At 39.6% G+C, this 11,161-nt stretch overlaps 1 long non-coding RNA gene across 1 annotated transcript; it reads left to right on the plus strand.

Moving 5' to 3' along the window:
• The first annotated feature begins 2,314 nt into the window (after positions 1-2,314).
• On the plus strand, positions 2,315-3,859 carry LOC147621398 (uncharacterized). The gene is made up of 3 exons (XR_015269888.1): positions 2,315-2,391; positions 3,372-3,400; positions 3,491-3,859. It is a non-coding gene; the product is annotated as an uncharacterized LOC147621398 (long non-coding RNA).
• Positions 3,860-11,161: the final 7,302 nt, after the last annotated feature.

Consider the following 11,161-nt stretch of genomic DNA (forward strand, 5'->3'; position numbering starts at 1 on the left):
GCACGTATCAATCTCACTCCCTTGATGTTGAAGGTGTCTCCAAATTAAATATCCAAGTGAAACATATTGTTCTCTCCATGGTATATACACTAGGCACTTCAAAAGACACATTATTGCAAGTCGCCCACAGGTAATTGGTAAAGTGTCAAAGAACTTTTTGAAATACCAAAGGTAGAACATAATTTCTCCTTAGTAAGAGTTGCCACTCCATTCCTTGTAACAAGATGCAAATTCTTGTTGCCATCTTCATTAGTCAAGGTTGCCAATTCCATTACTTCCTTGTGTATGTGGAGAGATAAGGGTGATGGTTAATATGATAATGGGTGAAGTGAATGATGGAAATTTTTTTAAGTAAGAGTTAGATGACTATTGAAATAGTTAAGTTGTAAATAAGCTCGCATATATTTTCATGATAGACAATTAAGAGATATGTTTTTACATAACTTAAAATGATTACACTTTATTTAAGCAAAAAACATAAATCTTTGCTTGCAATGAGGATGGGTTTTATGAACTGCACGACATGCATGAATTGATTATAATGATTTTGAATCAAGATTATTTAATAGCATTAAGTTTAACATGTTGTGAGAGGAATCCCAAGCCCATCCAAAGATGATGTAAAGGTAAATTTAATGTATATATGATAGTGTGGAGTGGACCCTTGGTGGAAAAAGTGAAGTGTGCCAGCCTAGAAGATATGCAGATGCATGAAGGAAAAAGAAAACACATGGAAAATCGAGGGAGTCGGCGGCTATGTGCAACATTCTATCAAAAAATTAGCTAGGATGTGGTTGCCCTAGGATCTCTATGTGACATCTCTGAAAGAGACTTGGTTCAACCTAATACATGCTCAACTATGGCTGCTGCCTGTTGGATAAAGACTGGTTTGTGTGTTTTAAGAAGACACGTAGATTGTGGTTGCAGATTTTTTGAGGATTGAAGCCATGGCTATGAATATGATGCAATTAAGGGTTGATGTTGGGGTCCATCTATGGAGGATCTCGTTAGGTTGTTTTTTTTCTTCTTCTTCTTCCCTTATGTTTGAGACCATGACTCATGGATGCTGATATAAGGTCTCGTTTTGTTTATATGAAGAAGATTGAGTGTTTAGAGCTTGAATCTGTTGTTGGATTAATGAGATTTTATGATATGGAGTTATATTTGTGCTATTTTGATTGAGTTTGTAGAGATAGAACAACTATTGAGTCTGTCTGATGTCTTGGGAGTTCGAGATGACTCATAGGTGAATTAGTCACCTTCAATTGAGTGGATTTGGGATCAGATTGGGTCAAATGAACAATAGAAACTATCTGCTGAGTGTGAAGAAGAGTAAATCTTATCTATTTGAGTTGAAGGTATTTGACAGCAGGAGGACTGTCAGTTGTGTTTCAGACTGATTGTGTGTTGAAAGGTAATTCAGGTATTAGGTTCAACACAGAGTCTACAATGTTATATCTTTATGAAATTTGAGTTGTCTAAGAGTTAGGGAGTGCCAAAGGACACATAAGTGAAGATATAAGAGTCAGGGAGTGCCAGATGATTCTACTGAGGCAGCTGAATCAACTGGGTCTGTTTCAGTTAGATCCCATTAGACATGTGTCAGCAGAAGGTCAGCAACATGTTCAGTAAGATCATAGGGTTAGAGGTTTAAGGTTAGCTGCTATTGGAGGATAATTAGAGAGCCCGAAGGACTAATGAGACAGATTAGGGTCAGCATCAGTCTTCTGAATTAGCTTGTAGTCAGCTGTTTTTCAACTGGGAAGGATTCAGGTTAGCTGATATCAGAGGAGGTCAATTGTGGCATATAGGTTGAAGATCAGAGGTGTTGGAGGCCAGATCTAACATGGGAGGATAGTTGGAGGAGTCAGATGAGTCAGATTGAAGTGGGTTGAGGTTTAAGATTATGTTATTTGAAGGATTGAATATAGGTGCAGAGTGGATTGGTGTCCCTGCTGAGATTTTAGTGTCTCGTAGTTCTGATCCCTTTACATTTTCTTCTTGTTTAGTTGGTGGTGTTATAGAGGCCATCCTCGAACATCCTAACAACTTTTTTATTACTAACAACTTCTAACACACACATGCAAATAACTAATGAGTTCAATCATACAAAATATTAAATGATAATAAATTTCTCATGATATGGACACTTTTCTAGATTATAAATATTTACCTAAATAACGCACACGTATTATTTTCCCTATTGTCACTTGCCCAATGTTAAAATAAAACTAAAATGTGTTTTAGACTTGGAAAATATTATTATAAGCCTTAAAAGAAGATAGAAAGTGAAGGGTTACACCTACCCAGGATTATCTACTCATTCCAAACATGAGAGGAGGAGCTCAGGAGGAGGAGGAGCTTCTCGTTACAAGGAGAAGGCTCAAGAAGGTAAGCTTTCCCTTCTCTTAAATTTTCCTCCTTTTCTTCTGAGCATTTTGCTGGAAAAATATGGTGACCTAGCATGCTTCTGTTGGCCTTCTGGCTAGTACTGGAGCATATGCTATTAAAATTTTACTAACGAAATTCTTTGTTTTTTGGTTCTGCATGATTTTTCTAAGCATTGGAGGATCTCGTGTACAAGTTTCACTGTCAAAATTCATTCTTTGGGCCAACCTAGCTGCCTTCGTGCACTGGCAAACAGCATGAAGCCTAAGGCTCTCACATGCTTTAATGTGGGCTCGAGAATTCTTTAATGTGGGCGCCTGCTTCAGGGCTGCTTGCAAGCACACCGAGATAGCCAGATTGGCCTTTTTATAGGCCCAAAACTTAATTTCACTAGCGAAATTTGTAAAGGCGCCTTGTGCTTTCTGGCTAGCCGGGTTTAGCTGGGGAGGTTGCTGCCCTTCACGCACCTGAATGTAGGTTGGTTTTTTGGTCTCGTCGGGGCTACTTCTGGTGGCGTGTTGGCTGCCTGTGGGTCTCGCACCCAGAGCCTATATGCACCCATCGCTTTTATGTCAGTGAAATACAATCATGCTATGGTCCTGATTCAAAGATTAAGAGAAAGGTAGGTCAAGATAAATGGACGAGAGAGAGAGAGAGAGAGAGAGTGTGTGTTTGGAGATGCATTGATTGTCCATGATTTAAAATTGGGACAAGGGATTTACTGATGGTGATGAGAGGACAACGCATACCTCCAATTTGTATTTCGCCAATGAAATATAATCGTGGTCTCCCCCTTTTTGATTCCCATGCTCACACAACCAATTCCCTTGACCAATTATACTAATGGTGGCTTACATGTATGTGAACAGTTAAATAAAACTCCCTCCATATGTGTTTTGGTAACAAATTTTTTTAAAAGGGAGTGATTTTCATATGTGACTTATTTACACTTTTTATTTTGATGCTTATTGTTCATTTTGTAGATATAGCACTTGCAACAAAGCCTCTTAAGGTAGGTCTCTATAAATCAACTTTCACAAATATTTTAGTTTAGGATTGTGTATATTGATTTTCATCTACCTTGTGTCTTTGATCTCTTTAGAGAGGGAAGAGAGCTTCTGGTAGCAAATCCAGAGGATGTGGCAAGAAGAAGAAGAAAGAAGAGAAGGAGGCTAGCCAAGAGCATGAGGATTCTCAGCAAGGGAGTGATATTCAGGACATGGAATCCCAATCTCTTGATGATGCCCTACCGCCCACGCAGGCTAAGGAGAGAAGAAAGATGATCAAGGGAACAATAATGGAGTAGGTAAATAAGAGAAGAAGAAAGATGATGTGGAGGATCTTATTCTAGCTAGCATTGAAAAGCCTGAAGGTGGGGATATCCTAAAGGACATTACTATTAATAAAGGGATTATACAGCCTCATATTCCCTTGTGTAGATGTCTTGTTAATCCAATTGTGAGGAAATTAAGAAGTGATTTTACCACTCTAAAGAGGGCTTTCAAAGCAGAGGGGTATATTAGCACAAAGGGCCCTTTCATCCTTTCAATCACAATGCCACATGAAACCTTAAAGGTTGTGGACAATAACATAAGGGCTACATGGGATTAATATTGGGTTATGGTTAATGATGAGTTTGAGGTTGAAATTGCAAATAATGTAGCATGGAACTTTCTTTCCAACTAGATGTTTTTTTAATGGTAAGGGGATCATTGGACTGCTTCTTAGATGCCAATTATAGTAAAATAAAGTATCTACATATTAGGGTGCAAGCTAAAGTTATCTCTCCACAAGCTAAGGATGCAATTCACCTCATTGCTGCATTGCAGAGATTTAACTTATAATAAGTAATGCATTGTTTCTTTCCCTAAACATCAATGTTTGAACTATTCTCAGGGGGGTGACTCATAAATATGTAAGTGTAGCACGTGGGTTCAACAGAATGGATTTTTATAATCCTTTTTTAACACATCTTTTGCATAAAGAAGGGTACCATTTAAAGGGATATTCACTATTCATAGGTTCAATAGGAAAAGGGTGTGTTTTATTTATGAGAAATTCATAGACAAGGAGTTTTTAAAATAGGCCTTAAACGTACTTAATATAGAGGGTTTACATATAGTGAACCCCTCGAGGAATTGTTTTACAAATTCTCTCTATTTATTTGGTATCATGAATATGTTTGTTGTGGGATACATCTTTCGTGATATTTAAACTCTTTTCAATTAATAGGCTAAATGAGGATGCCATTGTGGTCACCAATCTTAAAGACTATCTTTGCCATACTAGCACACTTGTCACTTGTGGTGCTAGTCACTTTATAGAGGGTTTTAGTGAAGAAGAGAAGAAAGCAATTGAGAAAGCAAGACAAAAGGAAGTGGCGAATGGATAGAGAGTATGGTACCCACTCACACAAGCCATTCTTGGTCGAATGGTATTCTCGGTGAGTGTTTTTTTATAGAATCATAGCATATCAAGATTATGTAATACTGCTTAATTTTCATTTATAGTATGTTTTTCTTTCATTGTGTGATTAAAATATAGGTAAAGTGGAAGGCAGACTTTGATGTTGCATGCAAAAAGATTCCCTCCATAACACCAAAGGATGAACATGATTCTAAAGTGGAGGCAATCAAAAAGGCAATCAATGCTATGTATTGTAGGAAGATACATCGGGTGAGTATAATACCCTTTCAAAATTTGCATTGAAAAGCTAATATAATTAAAGTGTATATGTGATACTTATGATGTGTAGATGTTATTCATTGTGAATCCCTCTCATGGAAAATATTTGCTCAACATCTTATGGAGTCTACCACCGTATAAAGATGCTGCTACAAATATTACCTTAGATAAGCTGTATCAAATCTCTATAGCAACATGCTCCAAGGAAAAGCAAGAATCTACCCTTTCACTTTTCATGGGCAAATGAGAATTTGAAACAGAGCTATGGCATGAAGGTATCTGACCATCCTTTTATTGCATGGCTTGCAAAAGAAGTGTGGATGGATCATGTGTTGTGACAGATGTAGGGAGACTTCTTGACTAGGTTATCAAAGCCTCTACCAATGAAGGGCCGGTACACAGACCATCTTGCACTAGATGAGTATTTCAATGACATTGTGGGGAGACATAGAGAGTACTTGTTTGAGTCACTAATTTCAAGTATGACTATTGCTGCTTTGCCATCTAAACAAGTTGATCTCACCAATGCTAGAGCCAACGACTTGTATATAGGTGAGAGTATATTTCTCTCTTTTTATTTATGCTCTCTTATGTAATATAGTTTATTTTGATGTATTGGAAATGTAAGAAGTTGTGATCCACAAATAGGTATCTTCACTACTTGGTTTCACAAAAGCTACTACAAAGAGTGCCTACTATATATAGGGCATGGAGTGTGCTTTAGCCAACTACATTTTGTAGGTAACCTCATTCATATTTAGAGAGGAAACAAAATCCATATGGTTGGATTATCCTCTCTGAATGGGAGTGAAAGCATTGTCCTTGGTGGGTAGAAATGAAAACTAGTACATGCCTTGGAGAATAGAGGGAGACCTATGAGAGGCACTTGAGGAGGGAGTGCAAATATGATTCTGGACCCTCTGGTGATGTGGATGAGCAACAAAGTAAGAAGCTAGTGGAGGAGCAACAACCTCTTGTAGCAAAGCAAAAGGATTAAAGAGGGGATCCAGACCATGCTAAGAGAGCTGCATGAGAAATTTATTGTCACTAAAATGATTGAACTCATTAATTATTTGCATGGGTGTGTTGCAAGTTATTAGTGGTTTTTAATGTTGTGAGGATGCTAGGCGATGGCCTCTATAACACCACCGGTTGCCACACAAGAAGAAAATGTAAAGGGATTACAACTATAGGACACTAAAATCCTAGCTCCAAGGGCACTAATTAACTTTGCACCTATCCTTAGTTCCTCTACTAACACAATATGACACCTTAACCCACTTCAATCTGACTTAGTTGATTCCTGGAGCTATCCTCCCATGTCAGATCTGACCTCCCAACACCTCTGATCTTTAACCTATATGACACAACTAACATCCTTTGACAAATCAGCTTACTTGAATCCTTCCCAGTTGACACACTACTGAATGGAAGCTGATTGAGATCCAAGCTCTCTAATTATCCTCTAGAATCAGCTAACCTTAAACCTCTAACCCCAAGATCTTACTAAACACGTTATTGACCTTCTGCTGCTGCTAACACTTGTTTGACAAACTCAAATTTCATAAAGGTATAACATTGTAGACTCTTTACTAACTTCAGCTGACTCAAACTTGATACCTGAATCACCTTTCAACCCACAGTCAGTCTAAAACACAACTGACGGTCCTCTCGTTGTCCAACCAAACACTAAAACACTTCCCTTCAACTTAAGATCTAGTCTTCTTCACACTCATCTCTTGATAGTTTTTGATGTTAATTTGACCCTATATGACTCTCAATCCTCTCAACTGAAGGTGACTGATTTAGCTATGAGTTAGCTCTGACTCCTAGGACATCAGAAATATACCAATAGTTATTCTATCTATACAAAATCATTAAAATTAAAACAAATAAAACTCAATATCATAAAATCTTATCAATCCAATAGCAGAAGCCTTCTGAATAAATTTACATCTAGTACTTACATAGTAGTTGCTACTTTAATATATATTATTATATTTCTTTAAGAAATATGCCTTGTTGAACTCCTCAAAAATGTCCACTCCAAAAAAATTGCTCGAATGTTTCTATGAGTTCATAAAATGTACCTATCCGCATTCATACAGTCTCCTTTGTAGAGCATTCAAATAGTCTTCTTCATAGTGCCTTTCCCAAGTACAATGATTGGTACATCCTTGATTGTCCATCATGGGTTCTCTTCCACATCTTGGTTGGTCTCCTAAATTTCTCAAATAGATTTAATTTTTTCTTTCGTCCATGGATGGACTTCATCCCAAGAATCCAACTCATAGGTTTAAGCTTTTCTTTTAGCCATTGATGGACTTTATCCCAAGCTTCTAGCTCAAATGCCAAGTATTAAATCATGATTATAGTATCTAGGGTTGAGAGGATTTCTCTCAATGCTCTTGTTTCTCCTTTTAGTGCATGGCCTTAGAGATGGCACATTAGTTGCAACTATTATTGACTCTTCAACCATACCCATGTAGGATTTATCGATGTCTGGAAACGACTTGGCACTTACATGGTCCTAGACCACCTAGTCGACTCTGGAGGAGACAGAACTAATATAGTTGTGCCCAATGCAATAATCCAATGCGCAAATGTTGAGATACCATCTATCTAACTGCTGGGAGTTTAAGCATGAATGCAAGTAGGTTAGTTCCTATGGCTATCCGAATTCCAGACAACCTATTACATCAAGACAATAGTAACTTAACACAAGATTAAATACAACATAGATAGAGATGAATAGATAGAAAGAAATAGTGAGATGAGACAAAATCCATTCATGAATATTACATTACAATGCCTTAGAAGAACTCTACCAATGATCTTTCCTCTTCATTCTCCTCTGTCCCTATTCTCGGGGGGTTCACTATATGTAAACTCTCTATATCACGTGTGTTCAAGGCCTAATTTAAAACCCCTTATCTATAAATTTTTCATGAATAAAACACACCCTTTTTCTATTCAATCTGTAAGTACCCCCTTTAAATGGTACCCTTATGTATGTAAAATATGTGTAAAAAGGAGATAAAAACCCCCCTTCTATTTAACCCACATGCTACGCTTACATATTTATGAGTGAGACCCCCCCTCGAGCCCTATTTGGTGTTGTTCCTCTCCTTAGAGCCTGAGTAGACTTGACATGTATCTCCTTAGAGCCTCAACTGGGTAGACTCGACTCACTCTCACTCCTCTATCCTCTTATCCAACTAATCCCCCTCTTTCCATTACAACCACAAGTACTACCCATTCATCAAGAAGTTGTTACAAGTTTGTTACAAAATAAGAAGATTCAGTTTGTTGCATAGTGGTCAGTCCAACATCAATCTGGGCGGTTGCCAAATGGGCTGGTTGGCTGCCAACACATGGTGATCAAGTGGATGGTATGCCAATGATGCCCATAGTTGCGGTTTAAAAATATTTATTCTTGAATTGCAACTTGGTATAGATCCTCCCGTCTTTATTCTTGAATTGCAACTTGGTATAGATCCTCCCGTCTGGATTCCTTGCGGCCTATTCTAACCACCTTCTTCTCGTAACTCCTCCATGGCAATGCCCCGTGAGATTAACTTGATAGGGCGATTGGGAGAATAGTGCAACTCATAGGCTCTCTTCCTATTGCTTACCCAGGTGTACCAAATGCTATTTCTTTCATGAGCTTTCTGAAATTACACTTCGATGGGTCTTGCATCCGGATGCCTCACCCTTTCCCAGTGCATTACTTCCACTGCCATTCCTATAGTAGCTCAAAGGCATGAGGCTTTGTCTTCTTAGGTGTGACGAGGTCTTATTCGAACATTGTCTGTTCTGGTTCCTTGGGCCTTGTCTTCCCACCCCAATCTCATTTCTACCCATAAGGTGGTGTTCCTATAGGTTCAGGGCTTTGGCTTCTCCTTTTGCATGTTTTTTGGCTGACTCCATTGGTGAGGGGTTTAGCAAGGTTGCTCTTTGGATGAGCTATTACTGCCTCACTCGGATCCGCAATTCATAAGATACTGTTGTTTCCGCTTCTTCCTTGTCCTCTTGATGCACCCACATGTGAGGTGTCCTGCCCCTGCCTTGTCGGTCTTCCACCCTTCCAACTAGTTCATGAATTTCACAATCTCCTCCCAATTGGAAGGCATCAAGGATCTTGCTTGTTGGGCTATTTGGATTAAAGTCTGCATACAATTTAGGGCAATGCCCTTCTAGATGGCCATGCTCTATTGTCCTAGCTCTTTGTGGAGCCTTTTTTATAGCTCTTCCTTATCCCTCTTCTGCCTTTTGGCCCAGCCTTGAAAGGCTTCTATCACCTTCTTGGCATGCCCCTTCCTCATGGCATTTAGGTGATCTTGTCTTTTTTGGAGGTTAGCATGTGTTGTCTGTCGTACACAATGTTCAGCTTGTTGTACATTGATTTTTCCTCCTTTTTCTCTTGTATTCTCGACAAGGGTTGTAGATTCTGCCTCCTCCTTGAGGGTCTTTATGGTCAACCCATCCTGCCTCTACTATTCTTTAAACTCCTCCACGAAGGCTTCCAGTTCTCCAATCTGTGCTTAAAGTGCACCCTCGTGATTCTTCTACTCCTCTAGCTCCTTTGTCACATCCCATGCATGCTTATTTAGCTCATTTTTGGGGATTAGGTCCATTGATGACCCATTGTACATTACAAGCTCCCTCCCCTTCCCATCTTTTGGCGCGTGGCTACCTTCTCCCCATATCCTTTCAGGAATGTGAACCTATGCTTCCAGACTTCCAGCTCATTTCTTGGCTACAATATTTCCTTTTGTAGCTATGTCCATTGTATATTGAAAGATCCCTCTCCTTATTGTCTTTTGGCATAGCTACCTTCTCCCCATATCCTTTTACGAATTTGAACCTATGATTCCAAACTTCCACCTCATTTCTTAGCTACTCAATCTCCTTCTGTAGAGTTGCATTTCTTTGCATGGCATTTATCCCAGTAGCCTTGAACTCCTTCCCTTCTTGGCTGGGTGCTGCTGCTTCTAAGGCTCTTGTTGGTTCTAGGCCTACTAGCTTGGCTTGGTTTGGTTTTCTAGATCCTCCTTTTGGATTTCTGTCTTGTGAGTGGTAGGGGATCATCCCCCCACACCTCCTTTAGATCTTCAGTGGTCTGCCCTTGCCACTACTCCATCTTTTCTAGAAACTCATCAGCGTCCAAGACAGACAACCTTGCCTCCGTCTTGACTAGATCTCTTTTGTCTCTATTGGCCTTGGCCTGCACTTCTTTGATGATTCTGACATGCGCTTCTCTTATTAAGGTAACCTGGACTTCTGTTGGCGGCTTGCCTCTCCCACGCCCTATCCATATCCCCTCTTGTAGCCGCATAACCTCCTACTCCCTCCTTTCCATTGTCTCTTTCATCCTTTCCATATCCTCCTTAAACTTGTAAGATTCCTCCCCAGCCTCTTAGGATGTCCAGTATCTTTCCCTGTAAATCAAATCCCTCTTTAGAAGTATAAAAGATCTTGTTTCTACCTGTTCTGGCTTAGAGAGAGAAAATATTCTAGAGAGATATTTTGAACCTATGATTCCAGACTTCCACCTCATTTCTTAGCTACTCAATCTCCTTCTGCAGAGTTGCGTTTCTTTGCACGGCATTTACCCCAGTAGCCTTGAACTCCTTGCCTTCTTGGCTGGGTGCTGCTGCTTCTAAGGCTCTTGTTGGTTCTAGGCCTACTAGCTCGGCTTGGTTTGGTTTTCTAGATCCTCCTTTTGGATTTGTGTCTTGTGAGTGGTAGGGGATCATCCCCCCACACCTCCTTTAGATCTTCAATGGTATGCCCTTGCCACTGCTCCATCTTTTCTAGAAATTCATTAGCGTCCAAGACAGCCAACCTTGCCTCCATCTTGACTAGATCTATTTTGTCTCTATTGGCCCCTTGGCCTACACTTCTTTGATAATTCTGACATGCGCTTCTCTTATTAAGGTAACCTGGCATGCTTGCCTCTCCCAGGCCCTATCCATATCCCCTCTTGTAGCTGCATAACCTCCTACTCCCTCCTTTCCATTGTCTCTTTCATCCTTTCCATATCCTCCTTAAAATTGTAAGATTCCTCCCGAGTCTCTCAGGATGT

Source organism: Cibotium barometz, chromosome 30 (genome assembly GCF_041138505.1).
Source record: "Cibotium barometz isolate CiBa-2024 chromosome 30, ASM4113850v1, whole genome shotgun sequence".
In the NCBI taxonomy this organism is placed as follows: domain Eukaryota; kingdom Viridiplantae; phylum Streptophyta; class Polypodiopsida; order Cyatheales; family Cibotiaceae; genus Cibotium; species Cibotium barometz.